Below are 24937 nucleotides of genomic sequence, written 5' to 3' on the forward strand. Positions count from 1 at the left end.
CGTGGCCAGGGTGGTCTGCGGAGCATCCACGCGCGACGCGAGCGGCATGCTGGCCGATCTTGGCGCGCGATCTCCGGCGATGGTCGGCGTCAAGCTGGACCGTGGCTTGGCTAGGGTGGTGTAGGAGAGCACGGTGGCGATGTTTGGCACCAGGGCTAGGGGTGGAGAGGAAGGAGAGGAGGGGTGGCTCGGCATGGTGGCGACATGGCCGGCATGGCCATGCCCTAGCTTGCCATCCTCTCTCCTTAGGGTTACTATGGGGCATTTAGTGAGAGAGGGAACCAGGGGACCAAGTAGGATAGTTTGGGGTAGATTAGAGTGGTGTAGATCACTATTTAGAATAGTGTCAAATAGTTCCATATTTGCAATTTGCAAATTTGTCCAAATTTGAGTGAATTCAAATGGTTGCAAGAATTGGATTGTGTGTGTTTGGTTGTGTTATAAATGACCAGAGAAGATGAGAGGTGGTGGTGGAATTGTCCAATTCAAAGATTTGCAAAAATTGCTAAGTGGGAGAATGTTCCACTTAATAAAAAGTTGCAACTTTGGATGAGCATAGTATTTGATCTAAAAGGAATTTGGCATGGTGATCTTTACAACAAATGTTCACCTTGATGTGCTCTTGGATGAGGTGCAAAGTCTTGACAATGTTTAGTTCGTAAATTTTGAATTGCAAGGGCTCAAAGTAGTGATCAGACTAAATATGGCAGATTTGACCATTATCATATGTGATCCAAAATTGAGTTTGAAATTCATTTGATTTGTGTTTCTTTGATTCCAAAAGTTGTAATAAGTGTTTAGTAACATTAGTCAACTAATGGTGAAGACAAAAATGGTCTAGGGTCAAAATTTATAAAAATGTCATAAGCCATATGTGAGGTTTTTAGGGTTTTTCTTTTATTTGATTTTCTTTCTCTTTTTAATTTATTTGGTTGGTGATCTTCATATGATCACATTAGGGTTTTATAGTATAGCACATACACATAATAACAATCATCATGGCATATCACTCAAAGGCACAAGTCCTATGCATGGCACTATATGCAATTTAAAAACTTTTTGTTGGTTTGAAATTTTGCTCTCTGGAATTCTTCTAACTTTCTTTTATTGAAATTTGGGATGTTACAAACCCTTCTCCCTTACAAAAGATCTCGTCCCGAGATCTAAAAGAAAGTTAGGTACTAAAGAGATCTGGGTACTCCTTCCTCATGAAGTCTTCACGTTCCCAGGTGGCTTCATCTTCGGTATGATTGCTCCATTGTATCTTCAGAAACTTGATACTTCGGGTGCGGGTGGTTCGGTAAGCTTCCTCCAGGATGCGAATCGGCACTTCGCGGTATGTCAAGTCCTTGTTGATATCCACCGATCGGTGATCGATGTTCTTGAACACTTCGGTCTTCTCAGGGACTTCAAGGCACTTCCGGAGGAGTGAGATGTGAAACACGTCGTGCACAGCCGACATTTCTTCGGGCAACTCCAGTTGATAAGATACTTCGCCTCGGCGACTCAGAACTTTGAAGGGTCCGACATATCGGGGTGCGAGCTTTCCTTTCAGCTGAAATCTCTGCATTCCTTTCAAGGGGGATACCTTGAGATAGACGAAGTCTCCGATCTCGAAGGTCACCTCCCGATGTCTCTTGTCGGCGTAGCTCTTCTGTCTTGATTGCGCCGTCTTGAGGTACCCGCGAATCTTGTGCACTTTCTCTTCGGCTTCACGAAGAACATCTGGGCCAAAAACTTGGCTTTCTCCGACTTTCGACCAGTTCAGGGGGGTACGGCATTTCCTTCCGTACAAGGCTTCAAAGGGGGCCATCTGCAGGCTAGCTTGATAGCTGTTGTTGTAAGAGAATTCTACGTAAGGTAAGCAGTCTTCCCACTTGGATCCATATTCCAATACACATGCTCTCAGCATGTCCTCCAATATCTGGTTGACTCTCTCAGTCTGTCCGTCGGTCTGAGGGTGATAGGCGGTGCTGAAATTCAGACGGGTTCCTAGTCCTTCATGCACTTTCTGCCAGAATCTTGAGGTGAACTGTGATCCTCTATCTGACACTATCGACTTCGGGGTTCCGTGCAGGGCAACTATTCTGGAGATGTACAGTTCAGCTAACTTTGGGCCTTGGTATGTGGTCTTGACGGCGATGAAATGGGCTACCTTGGTCAATCTATCGACAACTACCCATATTGAATCATTGCCTTTGCTGGATTTGGGCAGTCCGGTGATAAAGTCCATTCCTATGGAGTCCCACTTCCATTCTGGAATCTGCAGTGGTTGTAGCAGTCCGGCGGGTCGTTGATGTTCTGCCTTGACTCTCTGATAGATGTCACACATGGCGATGTAGCTGCCGATTTCTCTCTTCATTCCATGCCACCAGAATTGCTCCTTCGGGTCTTGATACATCTTGATACCTCCGGGGTGGATTGAGTAAAGGGTGTCATGGGCTTCTTGCAGGATGACTTGCTTCAAGTCTGAGTCTGATGGTACGCAGAGGCGTTCTTTGTACCAAAGAACTCCGGCTTCATCTACGGTGAATCCAGGGGCTTTTCCTGCGGCTATCTCTTTCTTGATTCCGTCGATGCTAGCGTTGTCCTTCTGGGCTTCCTTGATCTGGCTAACCAAGGTGGGTTGCAGTTCTATGCTGTCTAGGAATCCTTCACTAACAAGTTCTAGGCGAAACTGTTCAAACTCTTGATATAGGCTGGGTGCTCGGTTGCGATCATGGAGTTCAACTGGCACGGTAGTCGACTCAAAGCATCCGCTACCACATTGGCCTTGCCGGGGTGGTAGTGAATCTCCATGTCGTAATCCTTGATCAATTCGATCCATCGGCGTTGTCTCATGTTCAGCTCCTTCTGGGTGAAGATATATTTCAGGCTCTTGTGGTCGGAGTAGATCTCGCATCGATTACCCATGAGGTAATGACGCCAAACTTTCAAGGCTAGGACCACGGCTGCAAGCTCGAGGTCATGGGTTGGGTAGTTCAGTTCATGTTGTTTCAGTTGTCTTGAAATGTAGGATACAACTTTGCCTTCTTGCATAAGCACACATCCAAGACCAGTCTTGGAGGCGTCGCAATATACGTCAAAGGGCTTGGCGATGTCTGGCATGATCAGGATTGGGGCTGTTGTCAGTCTACTCTTGAGTTGTTGAAAGCTCTCTTCACATTTGTCGGTCCACTCAAACTTCTTGTCCTTCTTTAGCAGTTGGGTCATTGGTCGAGCGATGCTCGAAAAGCCTTCTACAAATCTGCGGTGATATCCGGCTAATCCAAGAAAAGCGCGGACCTCGGTTTGGGTGGTTGGGGCTTGCCATTCCATAACGGTTTTGATCTTGGCGGGATCTATGGCAATTCCTCATGCAGACAAGATATGTCCCAGGAATCATACTTCCTCCAACCAAAACTCACACTTGCTGAACTTGGCATACAACTTGTGGTATCTAAGGGCTTCTAGGACAGTCTCCAAATGATGTTCATGTTCCTCTTTGGACTTGGAGTATACAAGGATGTCATCGATGAAGACAACGACAAACTTGTCTAAAAAGTTCATGAAGATCTTATTCATGAGATTCATGAAATAAGCGGGGGCATTGGTTAATCCAAACGACATGACGTTGTACTCATACAACCCATATCTGGTGGTGAAGGCAGTTTTTGGAATGTCGGTGGCTCAGATCTTCAGCTGATGATATCCAGTTCTAAGATCTATCTTGGAGAAAACTTTGGCTCCGGTGAGTTGATCAAACAAGTCTTCTATCTTGGGTAGGGGGTATTTGTTTTTGATGGTGACATCGTTAAGCTTACGATAGCCCGTACATAAACGATTGGCACCATCCTTCTTGTCCACAAACAAAACTGGGGATATCCAGGGGGATGCACTAGGTCTAATCAGACCTTTGGCTAACATATCATCTATCTGTTTCTTCAGCTCCACAAGCTCCGTTGCGTTCATGTTGTAGGCTCTTTGGGCTATAGGACCAGTTCCGGGGATTAACTCGATGATAAACTCGATATCCCGATCCGGGGGCATACCGGGTAGATCATCCGGAAACACATCAGGGTAGCGACAAACGACCCTGATTTGATCCAGAGTTGGCTTGGATACACTTTGGTTGCAGGTGAATTTTCTGGGTAGTCTTTCAGAGACATGTTCTACTATGATACCGGTGCTGCTAGTCATGGTGATGGCTTTCTTGGCACAGTCTATCAATCCATTGTGTTTTGACATCCAGTCCATTCCTAGTACGACTTCCAAACCTTTGGTTCCCAGAATGATTAGATTGGCATAGAAATCTACATCATGGATTTTGATGGGTACATTTTTGCAAAATTTTCTGGCTTTGGTGGTTGATCCGGGGATTTGAACTATCATAACATGCTTCAAACTGATAGGTTGAATTTTACTTGTTGATGCAAAGTCTTCAGTGACAAAATAATGAGATGCTCCGGAATCAAACAACACTCTGGCAGGGATGTGGTTGACAGAAAACATACCCAGTACAACATCTGGTGCTTCCTGGGCTTCTTCGACGTTCATGTGGTAGAGACGGCCATTGCGGTTATTGGGGTTGTTGGGGGCGAACTTCTTGCCGGTGGAGACACGGAGTTGCTGCTGAGCAGGTGCAGCGGTGTTGCCTGCGAGCTTGGCGAGCCTCTTGGGACACTCGTTGGAGTAGTGCCCCACTACACCACACTCATAACAAGTGATGGTGGCCTTGTCCTTGGTCGCAATGGGGATGGCGTTGCTTCCGGTTCTGGGAGCGGTGTTGTTGTTGTTGTTGTTGGGGGCTCTAGGCGGAGTGCGGTTGAAGTTGTTGTTGTTGTTGTTGTTGTTGTTGTAGCCTCCTGGCTTGGAGTTTCCTCCACTCCGGTTCTGATAACCGGGGAGCGAGTTCTGCATCGGGGGCTTGTTGTTGTTTCTCGGAGTGAAACCTCCGCTTGAGCTGGGGCGATACTTCTGGGCATTGCTAGACCCACTCTGGTGCATCATGCGACGCTTGCGGTTCTCATTGGCTTGGTTCAGCTTGCCTTCCATCTGGATGGCGGAGTCCACAAGGGCTTCAAGGTCGGCGAAGGGGATGTTGACGAGGACAGTCTGCATCTCATCATGCAGTCCGTTCAGGAATCTCTCCTGCCTCTTCTCGGTGGTGTCGGTCTCGTCGGGGGCGTACCTTGACAGGGTAAGGAACCTGTCGCGGTATTCTACCACCGTCATGCGACCTTGCTTCAGTTCACGGAACTCATCCCTCATCTTTTTGATAAGACCCGGGGTACATGGTACTTGCTGAACTTGAGCTTGAAATCCTCCCAAGTCATGAACTGACCTCCGTTCATGGTACGGGTGCTAGTCCACCAGGCTCGGGCTGGTCCGGCGAGATAGTGGGTCGCAAACAAAACCTTCTCATTGGCTTCCACTCCGGCTACTTCCAAGTTATTCTCCATAGTCTGGAGCCAGTCGTCGGCGTCGAGGGGTTCCTCCGTCTTGCTAAACACCGAAGGGTTGGTGTTCTGAAAGTTCTTGAGCTTGGATCCGGGGTGGTCATGATTTCCAGGGCCTTGATTGGCAAGGTTCTGCAAGGCTGCGATGTTGGCTTGGCGTTCAGCTCTTTCTGTCTCCCTGTCGGCAAGCAGGGTTTGCAGCAGTTGCATCATCGCATCGTTGGTGCGATTGGGAGGGGCCATCTGAAGATAGAGAAGATCATGATATAAGAGGGAAAAAATTCTATGGTTTATTTTGAGTAAGTTTGAAAACATTTGAAACTTGAAATTTTTTCATGACAAACATAACATTCATTCATTCATTCAACACGCATTACAAACTAACACACTCATACTCCATGGTTTTAAGAACCATTCTCATGCTACGATACAAAGGACGGGATACAACTCACACCTACATAAGTGAACTAGTGCAACTACTCCTCATCCTCGACGTCGATCGGGACGTAGTCGTCAGGTCCTGCCTCCAGGAACTCGTAGTCCTCCTCCTCGGTGAACTCGTCCTCCTCGAAGTCGTCGTCATCGCTTAGGAAGGCTCCTCCTCCCTGAAGGTCGATACCTCCGTCGTCATCCTCCAGCTCTCTAGTCTGATCCTCCTGGGCCTTGACAGTGGCCTCAAGAGACGCGATCTTGGCGCGAAGGCGCACAATCGTAGCATCCTTCTTGGCACACTGCTGGCGGAGGCTCTTGCGGTCGTTGTTGAGTAGCTTGATCGCCTCACCCTGCTCGACGATGTGAGCATGCGTCTGGTTCGCGTAAGCGCGAGTGGCGTCGAGGTCCTTCTGAGTCTGGTAGAGCATGAAGTCCATGTGCTCGGCATGGTGCCTCAACTGCAGGTGCGGCTGCAGCTCCATGGGCACTCCCATGGCATCATGCCTCACGAGATGCGTGAAGCGCGAAGCAAGGATGCGCACCACGTTCTGTCCACAGAGGCGCGCAAGTGCCTCCTGAAGACCACGTGCGAGTCCGTCGAGCCAGTTGCTCTCGCGGAAGGAGAAGAGGATCCTCTCCGAGGTGGGAGGCTCCATCTTGCCCCTCAAGTCGGCAGTGATGATCCACTGCAACTCTCCTCCCGGAGTGTCGTCCACCTGAATCCCGTGGAACTCAGGGTGCGGGCGCTCGAGGAAGTCCGAAAGGGCGTTGAGGTCGTGCTCGAAGATCAAGCTCCCTCCGTTCCCAAGCTGGTAAAACTTGGTGTTGATGGGTTCATTCGGCTCCATCTGAAAGAGAATTGGATGAGTAAGTTAGAGAGTGAACAGGTGTGGCAAAATTTTAAGTAGATTCAAATAAGATAGAACATGATTCATCAAACTTTGAAAAAGTCTCAAAGACAAGAGTGTAATTAAATTTTCACAAATATTCACTTCATTTGTTTTCAAAGTTAAGTTTTTCAGAACGCGCATTCTAACTAAGGTCTTCTAAGGTCAAACAATGGCTCTGATACCAACTTGTCAACACCCGGATTTTTAAGTCCGGATACCTATTATGTCATACATCGCAATCCTAGGAATATTGTTGTTGCGAGGAATAATAGTTAAGTATCACAGTCATCATTCATTACAAACCATAATGTCTTACAAGTGGAGTCACATCATCCATATTACACGAATAGTTGATCTATCGATCAACGAACAAACACAAGTTCATAGCGGAAGTGTAAGATACAAGGACTCTCTAGTCCATAGGCCAACGCTTGACGTCGGAAGACTCCTAGTTGTCGTAGGCATCCTGCTGGTCATCTCCTTGTTCATCTTCATACTCTGGCCATTTGAATAGCCAGGGACAAAGCCGTGAGTACTTCAAGTACTCGCAAACTAATACTAATGTAAGTCCTAGACATTTCTAGTAAGATTTGCTAAGCTCTAGTTTATTTGCATAAAGCCAATTTTAGTTCACAAGTATTTGAGTAAAACCTTATTCATATGCTAACTAACTCAAGTGGGAACATTAGTGTCATTCCCACCATTCAAGTGGTGATTTCAATTCAATTCACCACAAGTCATTTCACCCATTTCATTTCAACATCATTTTCAAGAATTTGACATCGGAAACTGTATGGCCTTTCCAACCGTCCGTATCCGTGGACACGGCTATTCGAATAGATTGACACTCTGCCGAGGTTGCACACTTGTGCCACAACATTTGATTTCATCCGTCGGGATTACCCCGAATCATCGTAACACAGTACGCGGATCATCAACCATAACCTTTCACTTATAAATCCTAGTATGAGCACCTCTCCCCATGAGCTTGGCCTCCCAGTGAAGACCAACCGTCAACCTGGGAACTGCACAGGGCTTGGCCGTACAATTCACCTCAATTCACATCATTTCTCAACAACGGAGGCAGCCTCGGCATAACCCCTATGACGTGTGTTCAGAGGGAACCCATACTAAGATACATAAACTTCCAGTTAAGCCCTACCCATAATCAGGTATTGTGGGGGTACTCAAAATTGGAAAGGTATCACATTCAAACCAATTATCATTTTTATCAAAAATCACCATCTTCTCTTGTTCACATTCACCTTCAAGATTCATTCAATGGAAGGCTTCATCATTCCAAGGTTTCAAACTTCATTTCAAAGTCACATGTTCCCATCTAGAGTAGTCAAGTTTTAAATCATTAGCACTAGCTCTAAATCATGAGGGGTGCTATCTTTCTTTCCTTGATTGAGACTAACTTTACTACTCTAGTAAACTTCTTCCACTTTGACCAAAGTTAACTATAAAAGTAACTCTTGGAAAACAACAAGTAAAACTTGTAATGTAGAAAACTTGGGATAGGCTTATGGTAAGAAAAGGTAAGACTAATGGTGCCTTGCCCCAAAGGGCTTTGCACTTTGCAAGAATATTAGCTTGCCTTGGTAGTTCTCAAATTTTTCCTCCTCCTCCTCTTGGTAGCAACCTTCTTCTTCCGGGTATTCTCCGGTGCTAGCGTCTAAAATTAAATACGAGTATAATCACTCAACTAATTCAATGGCTATTCCATACATCACATATATTCATGCAAACTATTCTAAGCACACAATTAATCTAATTAGGGTGCATTGGTTGTGTTGCTTGAGGAGAATTAGTTTCCTTTTATTTAATATGTAAATGATAGTTTCCATAGGGTTCTTGGGAAATAATTTCCTCTCATTGAAATCTTCTTAAGATTTAATTTCTCAAACAATCATGCATGAATTTATATTGACCTAAGTCAATCATTCATTATCATCATTTGAGAAAATGATTTAAATGAGGTAGACCACCTCATATCATTTAATAATTCTACAAATGATTTAAACCTCCAAGTAATTCATATAAGAGAGTCTGACCAGGGGTTCAAACATCACATGAATTCATTTGGGACAAGATTTAAATGAAGAAAAATACTTCATATGATTTGCATAATAGTTTTGGACAATATCACTTACATAAACTAGCCATATTGTCCATTAATTAAACTAGGGCATGATCATGCAAAGTGACCACACCATTTTCTTGCAGAAACAATTAGTGTAAGTCAAATGTGAGCTATTGGAGTTGGAATTAACTTAATATCTATTTTGGTTGATTTTTAATAATTATTTGAATCTGGAAAATTCCCTGCCTTCATCTTTTTATCTGATTAATTCTACAACAGATCTTGGGGTGGGACCAGTGGCATATTGTAGATCTTTTTACTAGCTTTCCAACAATATCAAATTTGTTAAATTTGGCCAAGCCAAACAGATTCTATGAAATTTCAAAGTGGGGTTCAGTATTGAAATTGTTTGAATTTAATTAAACAGAATTAGAATTAATCGGGCCGGCGGGAAAACAACGTGGGCCGAAACGGTTTGAAAAGGGTAAAACAGCCCAGCAACGCATCCATTGCGCGTGGGCCTGCTGACAGTGTGGGGGCCATAGGTCAGCGGCTGTTCAACGCCGAATCGGTACGAGCGACGCGACGCGTTGGATTAGAAGGCAATCCAACGGCGCACAGTCGTCGTCTTCTCCGACGAGAGAGGGTTACGGGCACGGCGGCGCTAGGGGGTCGGAGGGCTAACCAGGGCTCCCGCGGTGGCTGGCAGTGTGCTCGGGGAAGGTGTAGTCGACGGCGAAGCTCCTGGTACCGGCGGCGGCTCCTGGAACGGCTCCAATCGACGGCGATGTTCACCAGGCTTCCGCGGCTCCGATCATCAAATTGCGGCGACTCCGGCAATGATTGAACTGGCTAAGAGTGTGAGGCAAGGCAGTGAAGGGTGGAGAGCGAGGTGGTGTGCTTGGTTTGGTCCAGGGAACGCTCTATTTATAGATGGGCGAGGGTTCTGCGGGGCAAGGTTGAAGTTGACAAGCGCGCGGCGATTCCGGCGAGCGGTTGGGCTAGGCAACGGTGCGGCAGCGTTCTCCTTGTCCAGGCGAAGCTAATGGCGGTAACGGCACGGTCGGGCGGCGGCTAGATAGCTCGCATTGCTTCCGTGTCTGGCGGCGGCGTTCACGGGATCTTCTTCATCGTCTCCGGCGGCGGCGGTCCAGGGTCGGGTCGAGCGCGTGTCTGGCGGGTCTGAGGTGTCATGGCGATGCTCAACGCGTTGCTAGCGGGGCCAGAGCGAGTGCGTGCTGGCGGAACGGCACGTAGCCAGGGTGGTCTGCGGAGCGTCCACGCGCGACGCAAGCGGCATGCTGGCCGATCTTGGCGCGCGATCTCCGGCGATGGTCGGCGTCGAGCTGGACCGTGGCTTGGCTAGGGTGGTGTAGGAGAGCACGGTGGCGATGTTTGGCACCAGGGCCAGGGGTGGAGAGGAAGGAGAGGAGGGGTGGCTCGGCATGGTGGCGACATGGCCGGCATGGCCATGCCCTAGCTTGCCATCCTCTCTCCTTAGGGTTACTATGGGGCATTTACTGAGAGAGGGAACCAGGGGACCAAGTAGGATAGTTTGGGGTAGATTAGAGTGGTGTAGATCACTATTTAGAATAGTGTCAAATAGTTCCATATTTGCAACTTGCAAATTTGTCCAAATTTGAGTGAATTCAAATGGTTGCAAGAATTGGATTGTGTGTGTTTGGTTGAGTTATAAATGACTAGAGAAGATGAGAGGTGGTGGTGGAATTTTCCAATTCAAAGATTTGCAAAAATTGCTAAGTGGGAGAATGTTCCACTTAATAAAAAGTTGCAACTTTGGATGAGCATAGTATTTGATCTAAAAGGAATTTGGCATGGTGATCTTTACAAAAAGTGTTCACCTTGATGTGCTCTTGGATGAGGTGCAAATAGTTGACAAAGTTTAGTTTGGAATTTTGAATTGCAAGGGCTCAAAGTAGTGATCAGACTAAATATGGCAGATTTGACCATTATCATATGTGATCCAAAATTGAGTTTGAAATTCATTTGATTTGTGTTTATTTGATTCCAAAAGTTGTAATAAGTGTTTAGTAACATTAGTCAACTAATGGTGAAGACCAAAATGGTCTAGGGTCAAAATTTATAAAAATGGCATAAGCCATATGTGAGGTTTTTAGGGTTTTTCTTTTATTTGATTTTCTTTCTCTTTTTGATTTATTTGGTTGATGATCTTCATATGATCACATTAGGGTTTTAGAGTATAGCACATACACATAATAACAATCATCATGGCATATCACTCAAAGGCACAAGTCCTATGCATGGCACTATATGCAATTTAAAAAGTTTTTGTTGGTTTGAAAATTTGCTCTCTGGAATTCTTCTAACTTTCTTTTATTGAAATTTGGGATGTTACAATGACCATGAACATACATGTTATGATGAGTAGTGTGAGATTTAATTGGGCATTACGACAATGTACATAGACCGCTATCCAGCATGCATCTATGCCTAAAAAGTCCACCTTCAGGTTATCATCCGAACCCCCTCCAGTATTAAGTTGCAAACAACAGACAATTGCATTAAGTATGGTGCGTAATGTAATCAACAAATACATCCTTAGACATAGAATTGATGTTTTATCCCTAGTGGCAATAGCACATCCACAACCTTAGAACTTTCTATCACTGTCCCAGATTTAATGGAGGCATGAACCCACTATCGAGCATAAATACTCCCTCTTGGAGTTACAAGTAACGACTTGGCCAGAGCCTCTACTAATAACGGAGAGCATGCAAGATCATAAACAACACATAGATAGACTGATAATCAACATAGCATAGTATTCCATATTCATCGGATCCCAACAAACGCAACATGCAGCATTACAAATAGATGATCTTGATCATGTTAGGCAGCTCACAAGATCGAACAATGATAGCACAATTAGGAGAAGACGACCATCTAGCTACTACTATGGACCCATACTCCAGGGGTGAACTACTCACACATCACTCCGGAGGCGACCATGGCAGTGAAGAGTCCTCCGGGAGATGATTCCCCTCTCTGGCAGGGTGCCGGAGGCGATCTCCTGAATCCCCCGAGATGGGATTGGCGGCGGCGGCGTCTCTGGAAGTTTTTCCGTATCGTGGCTCTCGGTACTGGGGTATTCGCGACGAATACTTTAAGTAGGCAGAAGGGCGGAGTTGGAGGGCTGACGAGGGGGCCACACGCTAGGGCCGCGCGGGCCCCCCTTGGGCCGCGCCGCCCTAGTGTGGCGGCGCCTCGTCGCCCCACTTCGTTTCCCTTTCGGTCTTCTGGAAGCTTTGTGGAAAAATAGGCCCCTGGGCATTGATTTCGTCCAATTCCGAGAATATTTCCTTACTAGGATTTCTGAAACCAAAAACAGCAGAAAACAGCAACTGGCTCTTCGGCATCTCGTTAATAGGTTAGTGCCGGAAAATTCATAAAATGACATAAAGTATGTATAAAACATGTGTGTATCATCATAAAACAAGCATGGAACATAAGAAATTATCGATACGTTGGAGACGTATCAGCATCCCCAAGCTTAGTTCCTACTCGTCCCGAGTAGGTAAACGATAACAAAGATAATTTCTGAAGTGACATGCCATCATAATCTTGCTCAATACTATTGTAAGCACATGTAATGAATGCAGCGATTCGAAGCAATGGTAAATACAATGAGTAAACAATTGAATCATATAGCAAAGACTTTTCATGAATAGTACTTTCAAGACAAGCATCAATAAGTCTTTCATAAGAGTTAACTCATAAAGCAATAAATTCAAAGTAAAGGCATTGAAGCAACACAAAGGAAGATTAAGTTTCAGCGGTTGCTTTCAACTTGTAACATGTATATCTCATGGATATTGTCAATGCAAATTAATATAATAAGTGCAATATGCAAGTATGTAGGAATCAATGCACAGTTAACACAAGTGTTTGCTTCTAAGATAGAAGGAAATAGGTAGACTGACTCAACATAAAAGTAGAAGAATTGCCCTTCGCAGAGGGAAGCATTGATTGCTATATTTGTGCTAGAGCTTTTATTTTGAAAACAAGAAACAATTTTGTCAACGGTAGTAATAAAGCATATGTATTATGTAAATTATATCCTACAAGTTGCAAGCCTCATGCATAGTATACCAATAGTGCCCGCACCTTGTCCTAATTAGTTCGGATTTACATGGATTATCATTGCAGTACATATGTTTTAACCAAGTATCACAAAGGGGTACCTCTATGCCTCCTGTACAAAAGTCTAAGGAGAAAGCTCGGATTGGATTTCTCGCTTTTGATTATTCTCAACTTAGACATCCATACCGGGACAACATAGACAACAGATAATGGACTCCTCTTTAATGCATAAGCATTCATCAACAAATAATATTCTCATAAAAGATTGAGGATTGTTGTCCAAAACTGAAACTTCCACCATGGATCATGGCTTTAGTTAGCGGCCCAATGTTCTTCTCTAACAATATGCATGCTCAAACCATTCAACTCATGATAAATCTCCCTTACTTCAGACAAGACGAACAAGCATAGCAACTCACATGATATTCAACAAAGTGTTGATGGCGTCCCCAGGAACATGGTTATCGCTCAATAAGCAACTTAATAACAAATAAGATACATAAGTACATATTCAATACCACAATAGTTTTTAGGCTATTTGTCCCATGAGCTATATATTGCAAAGACAAAGAATAAAAATTTAAAGGTAGCACTCAAGCAATTTACTTTGGAATGGCGGAGAAATACCATGTAGTAGGTAGGTATGGTGGACACAAGTGGCATAGTGTTTGGCTCAAGGATTTTGGATGCATGAGAAGTATCCCCTCTCAATACAAGGCTTAGGCTAGCAAGGCTATTTGAAACAAACACAAGTATGAACCGGTATAGCAAAACTCACATAAAAGACATATTGCAAGCATTATAAGACTCTACACCGTCTTCCTTGTTGTTCGACCCTTACTAGAAAATATCTAGACCTTAGAGAGACCAATCATGCAAACCAAATTTTAGCAAGCTCTATGTATTTCTTCACTAATAACTGCAAAGTATATGATGCAAGAGCTTAAACATGAGCACAACAATTTCCAAGTATCACATTATTCAAGACATTATACCATTTACCACATGTAGCATTTCCCGTTTCCAACCATATAACAATTTAACGAAGCAGTTTCAACCTTCGCCATGAACATTATGAGTAAAGCTAAGGACATATTTGTCCATATGCAATAGCGGAGCATGTCTCTCTCCCACACAATGAATGCTAGGATCCAATTTTATTCAAACAAAACAAAAACAAAAACATACAGACGCTCCAAGTAAAGCACATAAGATGTGATGGAATAAAAATATAGTTTCACTAGAGGAACCTGATAATTTTGTCGATGAAGAAGGGGATGCCTTGGGCATCCCCAAGGTTAGATGCTTGAGTCTTCTTGAAATATGCAGGGATGAACCACCGGGGCATCCCCAAGCTGTTGACGTCAGAAACCCACCGACGGGCAGCGACGGGTCAACACCGTAGAGCCGGGAACAACCTAGAGCTGCGGCTGGCTGAGGTCCCTCCGAGCGACGGCCCGCAAAGCACTTCTGGTCACACACCCGATGCTGATTGCAAGGGCGTGCCACCTGACCTATACCTGGTCAGGAAGGTGATGGAGATGCCTCGCTTAGTTTCCTGCATGGCATACACGTAAACATTAAATACGAGCCTCGATCGGCTCTCAGGTTATCCTGTGAATCGGCTCAAGGAGCCGATCCACCCATGATTCGTACGGGGTGCACGAATATATGGTGGTCCTGCTTGATCAAGATAAAGCTAATTAGATCTACGACGATTTAGGGTTTTCACCGCATAATCGGATCATCCTACTCCAGGTTGGGCCTCGCGGCCACACACGGTGATCGTAAGCCGATCCTAAACAAGGCCTAAAAACCAACACGAAGTTGATCCCCGGAACATCCTGTTTAGGACTTGCGAACGACACCCTACGTGCCGCTGGATCCTCCCCCCCCTTTGTAAGGCCTAACTATTGCAGATATTAAACTAATCCTTGTAAAACAAGGAGCAATCGTAACGGATCAGATCTACTAAATAATGATCAAGCGGGGTGCCGCCCCCACACCTAAGATAGGTGTGAGGGCGGCTAGATATGCAAGGGTTGCACTACGCTAGCATGTTACGCGAAGAACTATGCTAACCCTAACAAATCTATGATAACTACGTTGCTCGCCATCAACAAGGCTTCAGTACGAGCAACGCATGAACAACGTGGAGCTTGTGCTGCCTAGATCGCAAGATGCGATCTAGGCAGCATGTCGCTTACCGGATAGAAACCCTCGAGACGAAGGAGTTGGCGATGCGCCGAGATTGGTTTGTTTGGTTGAACGTGTGTTGTTGTTTATTCCATAAACCCTAGATACATATTTATAGTCCAAGGGACTTTCTAACTTTAGACGTGCACCTAACCGTGCACGGGCAAAACTCTAACTAATCGACACGTAACCTAAAATATTACAGATACAAGGGCAAACTAGCCCAAACTCAGCATAACAGGCCGATTCACGTAATTCTTCCATGTATATTTCTTTTAAGTCCATCTTGATCGCGGCCCACCTCTGACTCGGTCAAATTCTGGTGATAACACATGCCCCCCTGGTTTTGGCAATGATAATTCCAAAACCACTCTGTTTTCCCTTTGAAGGGTCAGTCGTGGCAGAGCAAAGCCGTTTGCAGCGTCCATCATCATTATGCCCTGTCTTCTCAGCTTCTCTGCAAAATTCGATAGCTCTGGCATCACTTCCTCGGAAACTGTAATGGCATTAATTCCCACCAGGCTTCTCATTATTTAACCGTGCCGACCGATTAACTCTTTATCCCCTTCCTCTGTTCCAGCCATCGGCACCCAAAAAACCCTCTTCTCCTGTAGCAATGTCTTCCTCTTCCTCTTCCTTCTCAGGCCTCTTCCCCCAATCCTCGCCGAAGAAGAAGAACGAGGACAACCTTCACTCCGAGGTGAACCCCCTCTCCTCCGACAATGAGAAGAAAGAAGGAGAAGTAGCGAAGGCCAAGGCCTCCCCCTCCGCCAAGCTCCCGCCGAAGAAACGCTCCCGCATGTGGGCGGACAGCGAGGACGAAGATGACGACGAAGAAGGAGAAGAGGAGGAGGAAGATGAATCTTCCTCTTCCGCTGGGTACCCGCCAACCAAGCGCTTCCGCTCCTGGGCGGACAGCGAGGATGATGACGATGACGAGGAGGAAGAGGCTCCGGCCAAGGGCTGGGGCAGCAGCGACGAGGAGCTTCCTGGGAGCAGCGCCGACGACATCGACGGCGGTGATGACGAGGACAGCGACGACTAATAGAATAGGACTAGTAGTAGCAGTGCACTAGGCACCAGATCCCTCTTTTGAGAGCCATCGGCTCTTTCTTGTAAAGCCGCTCCTTTGAAATAATGAAATTGTTCTTTTAATTCATCCTTCAATTACTCCAATTTCATTCCCTCCGCCTGTCATGCCAAGACCGATAGCAACGTATCGGCTTTCTTTTCTTTTGGACGCCCATGAAGCCGGACTCCCATGTCAATTAGCCCGTCGGTCAAGCACTTCTCAATTTCAGGCTGCGATTTGATATCTGACCATAATTCTTCGCAAACCCTTAGCCGATGACTGCTCATCGGCTATTTTGAGAATCCAGTCCCTTTGCAGCGACAGGGCAGTCCAAAATCTATAAAAGCCGACGGCCTCCTTTTCTGATTCCTCTCCATAGCTTCAGCAATCTTCTTTCGCAACCGGAACTGCTTTCAGAGAGGATCACGATGCAGGGTCGGTCGATGCAACTCCAATCGGTTTCTTAAGAACCAAATATCTATGTAGTCCGTTGCCCCCCGAGCCTTCATCAAGGCGAGAACAGTATTGAGCCAACCAAATGTGCCACCATCGGCCTCCGAATCGTAATGCAGAATCAGCCGATTCCATCAAAATCGGCTCTCCAAAGAATTTTTAGGGCGAGCTGCCCCCCGAGCCTTAATCAAGGCAAGAATACCGGCGAGGATGCATAGGTCGCTGATCAGCTTTCTTCTACTGAACGTCGACGTTGATGTAAACCTTGAGCACATAGCCAGTAGGTCTTGGTCTTGTGCAACTGTACTAGAGTCGATGGCTGTGCATCGGTTTCGCAAAAAAAAAAATTTATTTGGCCGATTTTTCTTACTCGGCCCCCAATGTCTCACTGCACGCATGCTTACACACATTTATCTGCACATGTTCATCTGATTGTATGCCCCCCGAGCCGAATCTGCCAAATGACTGCAGATATCGGCTTCTATGGTTAGTCAGGGCACTGCACTTGCACGTCGGCTCCGTAAGGATTCATGCTGACTTCCATCTGCCGACGTGGCCGCTGCCCAGTGGATCGTTGCTGAACACAAGCAGAATATGTGCTGAATATGTGGTGAAGATAATTTTGGCTGATTGCTGGAATCGGCCTCCATATCCATTGGAGCGCTGACTGAAGGTTCTGTAATGTTCCTTCATAATTTTTGGGGCCGATCACAAGGGTCAGCCTCGCCCCGTTTGCTCATTGGTGTGTTCTTGCTACTCGGTTAGGCTGGATAAAACCAACCCAACCTCTGACTTGATGCGCCTGCTGTCGTCCACCTTGAGTGCATCGTAGACTCGTGGAGCACTAAGCTCCGTCGGAAGGACGAGCACCATGTTTGTGCCAGCCGATGTTTCATCATCGGCTTTCCTTTGCTTGGGGCGCCACTCCATTTTCCGTGGACGACCCTCTTCATCCAGGGTTCGCTGAACTTTTGCAGCCAGATCAGGCCGTGCCTTCCTTAGCGTATGCAGGTATAACCTTTCGGCTTCCTCCAGGCCGCGCAATCGCTGAACCCTGCGCTTTTGTGAACGGCTGAGTCCGTCAGGGCACCACCTCGGACGGTGGTACCTGTCTTCTTCTTCTTCTTGCCCCTCGTCTTTCGAATCCTCGATATCTGCCCACCGAGGGGACTCAGCACGTTTGCTTTGTGGCGGGAGAGGCCCTAGGCGCTTGAACACAGACACGTTGGCTGCCTCCTTCTTCTTCTGGTTGCATTCTGGGCAATTGCCGATTGTGGGCAATCGGCTCATTCCTGAATCCCAGCAGTGTCTGAAGAAGGGGCAGTCCCAGTGCCTGGCGTTGTCATCTTGCTCCCTTGATCTTTCCGTGGCACGGCGCTCGTGCTCCTCCTCATCGCGATCGTGCCGACGATGTCTTCTGGCTTCTCTAGCCAGATGATCTCCTTCATCATCATAGCTGGACCATCGGCGTTGGTCATACTGACTCACATATTTGTTGAGGAGGTGATCAGAGAGGGGTCGCTGATATCTTATGTTCTTCACTTCTCCCTCTGTGACGTAGCGCTTGCCATCATGACGGAGCCGATCGCGTGGAGCGACCTCCTCTGTGTCCTTGCTACGAGAGCAGCTGCCCTCGTCTCCATCTTTGCCAGAGTGGTTCCCAGGTCCTACCATGTTGATGCTGAACGAGGATCCTGGCTGGCAACCTTCAGGGTAAGTGCACTCCACCATGTTAACGGCGGGAAAGGGCTGGGTGTCGACCTTCATGGCGTACTGGTTGAAAATTAGTCGCCCTTTTTCTATCGCCGCTTGGATGTGCTGACGCCATACCCTGCAGTCGTTGGTGGCATGGGAGAGCGAGTTGTGCCATTTGCAGTATGGCTTTCCGTTCAGCTCTTGCACCGTGGGGAATTTGAGACCTTCAGGAATCGTCAACTGTTTCTCCTTGAGCAGGAGGTCGAAGATTTGCTCAGTCTTGGTCACGTCAAAATCAAATCCCCTGGGTGGGCCTAGTGGCTTTACCCATTTGCAGGGCACGGGGGTTCCTCCCCGAGTCCATTCAGCCACTGCTACCTCTTGGTCTCCCGTAGGAACTTCGTCTTCCTCTGCATCGACCAGGACTACTGCACGTTTGAACTTGTCTTGGTACAGGTCCGGGTGGCGCTGTTCATATGCCGATAGTTTCTGAACCATATGCGCCAGTGAGGGATAATCTGCTTGGGAGGCCATGTCCTTGAGCTGTGTTGCAAGGCCTGCTACTGCCAACTCGACTGCTTCTTTTTCAGTTATACGAACCGAATAACATCGGTTCCTAAGATTCCTGAAGCGCTGGATATATTCTGTCACAGTTTCTCTGCGCTTCTGACGTAGTTGTGCTAGATCGGCAATGCCAGACTCGGAAGCCTCTGAATGGTATTGCATATGGAACTGCTCTTCCAACTGCTTCCAAGTCCGGACGGAGTCTGGTGGCAAAGAGGTATACCATCCGAAAGCCGATCCCGTGAGGGACTGTGAGAAGAGCCTCACGCGTAGCTGATCCGACACTGAAGCCGGTCCTAGTTGCGCCAAATATCGGCCGACGTGCTCGATGGAGCTGGAACCATCTGATCCACTGAATTTGGAGAAATCAGGGAGCCGATATTTAGGTGGCAGCGGGATCATCTCGTAGTCGTCGGGGTACGGCTTGGAATAGCCGATTGCCCTCCTTTTCGGCACCATGCCGAACTGGTCTCTCAGTATAGTACTGATCTGATCCACTGTGCTGGCTGTAGGAGTTGAACTCTGAAGATTCGCCGGGGTGGCGTACTTAGCCAGCCATGTTTGCTTTTCCAGCTCTGAGCCAACTGCAGGAGCTGAGCTCTGGAGGTTCGTCGGGGTGGCGTACTTAGCTAGCCACGTCTGCTTCTCAAGCTCTGTCGCTGACGTTCCTCCTGTTTTCCTAGAAGTCCCTGATGTTGTGGCCTGGTTTGTGAGTGCCCAGTTGCCACAATCCGGCACATACGTGCACGCGTACCCGTGAGGGATCTCCTTGGGTGCCTCGGGAAAGAACTGGTAGTCACTAGGGTCACCACCAATCTTGTAGACGACGAATGCCGGTGTAGCCGGCACTTCTGGTGCTGCCAACGCATATGGCAGCGGTGGACGGGACTGGAGTGGCAACTCTCCTTGATGCGTCCCGAGCGCTGGTCCTGACGGCGAGTACTGGTGCCTCATGATCTCCTGGATCACGCGAAGAGCGACACGCTCCAACGTGTTGACCAGGTTCTCAGAGTGGCGGTGTAGCGAGTGAGCCACCAAGTAGTTGATCTCCTGCCGTAGGCCCCTGGTGCGTTCCTCCGATGGGGCAGAGAGGTCTATCCCATCGAGTGCACCTTCCGGTGAGAATCCCTTCCATCTGATGCCATGGGAACGGGTTCTCTGGAAAGAGCCGATGAGGTCGGCTTCGAGGGTGACTTTGATCTCGTCATACCTCTTCTTGAGCTCGTCGGGCAGCTCCTCGTAGGTGACTGGCGTGCCGTCTGCCATCTCAGATGTAGATGGCGATGTGGTTGATGTAGAAGATTGTCCCACCGGGCGTGCCAGAATGTGTTGACGTCAGAAACCCACCGATGGGCAGCGACGGGTCAACACCGTAGAGCCGGGAACAACCTAGAGCTGCGGCTGGCTGAGGTCCCTCCGAGCGACGGCCCGCAAAGCACTTCTGGTCACACACCCGATGCTGATTGCAAGGGCGTGCCACCTGACCTATACCTGGTCAGGAAGGTGATGGAGATGCCTCGCTTAGTTTCCTGCATGGCATACACGTAAACATTAAATACGAGCCTCGATCGGCTCTCAGGTTATCCTGTGAATCGGCTCAAGGAGCCGATCCACCCATGATTCGTACGGGGTGCACGAATATATGGTGGTCCTGCTTGATCAAGATAAAGCTAATTAGATCTACGACGATTTAGGGTTTTCACCGCATAATCGGATCATCCTACTCCAGGTTGGGCCTCGCGGCCACACAAGGTGATCGTAAGCCGATCCTAAACAAGGCCTAAAAACCAACACGAAGTTGATCCCCGGAACATCCTGTTTAGGACTTGCGAACGACACCCTACGTGCCGCTGGATCCTCCCCCCCTTTGTAAGGCCTAACTATTGCAGATATTAAACTAATCCTTGTAAAACAAGGAGCAATCGTAACGGATCAGATCTACTAAATAATGATCAAGCGGGGTGCCGCCCCCACACCTAAGATAGGTGTGAGGGCGGCTAGATATGCAAGGGTTGCACTACGCTAGCATGTTACGCGAAGAACTATGCTAACCCTAACAAATCTATGATAACTACGTTGCTCGCCATCAACAAGGCTTCAGTACGAGCAACGCATGAACAACGTGGAGCTTGTGCTGCCTAGATCGCAAGATGCGATCTAGGCAGCATGTCGCTTACCGGATAGAAACCCTCGAGACGAAGGAGTTGGCGATGCGCCGAGATTGGTTTGTTTGGTTGAACGTGTGTTGTTGTTTATTCCATAAACCCTAGATACATATTTATAGTCCAAGGGACTTTCTAACTTTAGACGTGCACCTAACCGTGCACGGGCAAAACTCTAACTAATCGACACGTAACCTAAAATATTACAGATACAAGGGCAAACTAGCCCAAACTCAGCATAACAGGCCGATTCACGTAATTCTTCCATGTATATTTCTTTTAAGTCCATCTTGATCGTGGCCCACCTCTGACTCGGTCAAATTCTGGTGATAACACAAGCTTAGAGCTTTCACTCTCCTTGATCATATTGTATCATCCTCCTCTCTTGATCCTTGAAAACTTCCTCCACACCAAACTCAAAACAACTCATTAGAGGGTTAGTGCATAATCAAAATTCACATGTTCAGAGGTGACATAATAATTCTTAACACTTCTGGACATTGCACAAAGCTACTGAAAGTTAATGGAATAAAGAAATCCATCAAATATAGCAAAACAGGCAATGCGAAATAAAAGACAGAATCTGTCAAAACAGAACAGTCTGTAAAGACAAATTTTTTAGGTACACCAGAATTGCTCAAATGAAAATGCTCAAATTGAATGAAAGGTGCGTACATATCTGAGGATCACTCACGTAAATTGGCAGATTTTTCTGAGTTACCTACAGAGACTACTGCTAAAATTCGTGACAGCAAGAAATCTGTTTCTGCGCAGTAATCCAAATCTAGTATGAACCTTACTATCAAAGACTTTACTTGGCACAAAAATGCAACAAAATTAAGATAAGGAGAGGTTGCTACAGTAGTAACAACTTCCAAGACTCAAATATAAAATAAAGTACTGTAGTAAAATCATGGGTTGTCTCCCATAAGCGCTTTTCTTTAATGCCTTTCAGCTAGGCGCAGAAAGTGTGCATCAAGTAACATCAAGATACGAAGCATCAACATCATAATTTGTTCTAATGATAGAATCAAAAGGTAACTTCATTATGTTTCCAGGGAAGTGTTCCATACCTTTCTTGAGAGGAAATTGATATTTAATATTGCCTTCCTTCATATCAATAATAGCACCAACAGTTCGAAGAAAAGGTCTTCCCAATATAATGGGACAAGATGCATTGCATTCAATATCCAAGACAACAAAATCAACGGGTACAAGGTTATTGTTAACCGTAATGCGAACATTATCAACTCTCCCCAAAGGTTTCTTTTTAGGATCATCAGCAAGATTAACATCCAAATAACAATTTTTCAATGGTGGCAAGTCAAGCATATTATAGACTTTCCTAGGCATAATGGAAATACTTGCACCAAGATCACATAAAGCATTACAATCAAAGTCATTGACCTTCATCTTAATGATGTGCTCCCAACCATCCTCTAACTTCGTAGGAATAGAAGCTTCACGATTTAATTTCTCTTCTCTAGCTTTTATGAGAGCATTTGTAATATGTTTTGTAAAGGCCAAATTTATAGCACTAGCATTAGGAATTTTAGCAAGTTTTTGTAATAACTTTATAACTTCAGAGATGTGGCAATCATCAAAATCTAAACCATTATAATCTAAAGCAATGGGATCATTGTCCCCAATGTTCGAAAAAAATTCAGCAGTTTTATCGCAAGCAGTTTCAGCAGTTTTAGGCAGTTTTGTAAGCTTTGCATTAGGAGTAGAAACATTGGCAACACCAATTATTTTACCATTGATAGTAGGAGGTGTGTCAACATGTGAAGCATTTTCATTGCTAGTGGTGGTAATAGTCCAAACTTTAGCTACATTGTTATCTTTAGCATTTTCTTCTTTTTCCAACCTAGCACGCAATTCGGCCATCAATCTTATATTCTCATTAATTCTAACTTGGATGGCGTTTGCTGTAGTAACAATTTTATTATCAATATCCTCAGGTTTAGCAGCCATTTTATTAATTAAGGAAGATTGTGACGCAGACATGTATGAGATTCGGTTTTCAGCATTTGAAATCTTAGTTTGCAAACCTGAAATCTCCATATTCAAATTTTCAAGTTGATTTCCTATATTTTTCAACAAGGTAGATTGTTCATTCATAGTTTTAGTAAACAATTGATTTTGCTCATATTGTGATTGCATAAAGCTCTTAGTAGATCTTTCAATTTCTAGCATCTTTTCCTCATATCTACCATAAGAATTACCATAATCATTACCAGTAGCAGGATATGGCCTATAGTTGTTACCCAAATTATTCCTATTAGCATTGTTGTTGAAATTATTATTTTTAATGAAGTTCACATCAACATGTTCTTCTTGAGCAACCAATGAAGCTAACGGAACATTATTAGGATCAACATTAGTCCTACCATTCACAAGCATAGACATAATAGCATCAATCTTATCACTCAAGGAGGAGGTTTCTTCGACAGAATTTACCTTCTTACCTTGTGGAGCTCTTTCCGTGTGCCATTCAGAGTAATTAATCATCATATTATCAAGAAGCTTTGTTGCGGCGCCTAGAGTGATGGACATAAAGGTACCTCCAGCAGCTGAATCCAATAAGTTCTGCGAAGAAAAAATCAGTCCTGCATAAAAGGTTTGGATGATTATCCACGTAGTCAGTCCATGGGTTGGGCAATTTTTAACCAAAGATTTCATTCTTTCCCATGCTTGGGCAACATGCTCATTATCCAATTGCTTAAAATTCATTATGCTACTTCTCAAAGATATAATTTTAGCAGGAGGATAATATCTACCAATGAAAGCATCCTTACATTTAGTCAATGAATCAATACTATTCTTAGGCAGAGATAGCAACCAATCTTTAGCTCTTCCTCTTAATGAGAAAGGAAACAATTTTAATTTTATAATGTCACCATCTACATCCTTATACTTTGCATTTCACATAGTTCAACAAAATTATTAAGATGGGCAGCAGCATCATCAGAACTAACACCAGAAAATTGCTCTCTCATAATAAGATTCGGTAAAGCAGGTTTAATTTCAAAGAATTCTGCTGTAGTAGCAGGTGGAGCAATAGGTGTGCATAAGAAATCATTATTATTTGTGTTTGTGAAGTCACACAACTTAGTATTTTCAGGAGTACCCATTTTAGCAATACTAAATAAAGCAAACTAGATAAAGTAAACGCAAGTAACTAATTTTTTTGTGTTTTTTTAATATGGCAAACAAGACAGTAAATAAAGAAAGCTAGCAACTAATTTTTTTTGTATTTTGTTTTAGTGCAGCAAACAAAGTAGTAAATAAAATAAAGCAAGACAAAAACAAAGTAAAGAGATTGGAAGTGGAGACTCCCCTTGCAGCGTGTCTTGATCTCCCCGGCAACGACGCCAGAAAAAGTGCTTGATACGCGTACAACACGCGTCCGTTGGGAACCCCAAGAGGAAGGTGTGATGCGTACAGAGGCAAGTTTTCCCTCAGTAAGAAACCAAGGTTTATCGAACCAGTAGGAGCCAAGAAGCACGTTGAAGGTTGATGGCGGCGAAGTGTAGTGCGGCGCAACACCAGGGATTCTGGCGCCAACGTGGAACCTGCACAACACAACCAAATTACTTTGCCCCAACGTGACAGTGAGGTTGTCAATCTCACCGGCTTGCTGTAACAAAGGATTAGATGTATAGTGTGGATGATGATGTTTGCAGAAAACAATAGAACGAGTATTGCAATAGATTGTATTCAATGTAAAGAATGGACCGGGGTCCACAGTTCACTAGTGGTGTCTCTCCCATAAGAAATAGCATGTTGGGTGAACAAATTACAGTTGGGAAATTGACAAATAAAGA

The sequence above is a fragment of the Lolium perenne genome, chromosome 2 (genome assembly GCF_019359855.2).
Source record: "Lolium perenne isolate Kyuss_39 chromosome 2, Kyuss_2.0, whole genome shotgun sequence".
NCBI classification, from domain to species: domain Eukaryota; kingdom Viridiplantae; phylum Streptophyta; class Magnoliopsida; order Poales; family Poaceae; genus Lolium; species Lolium perenne.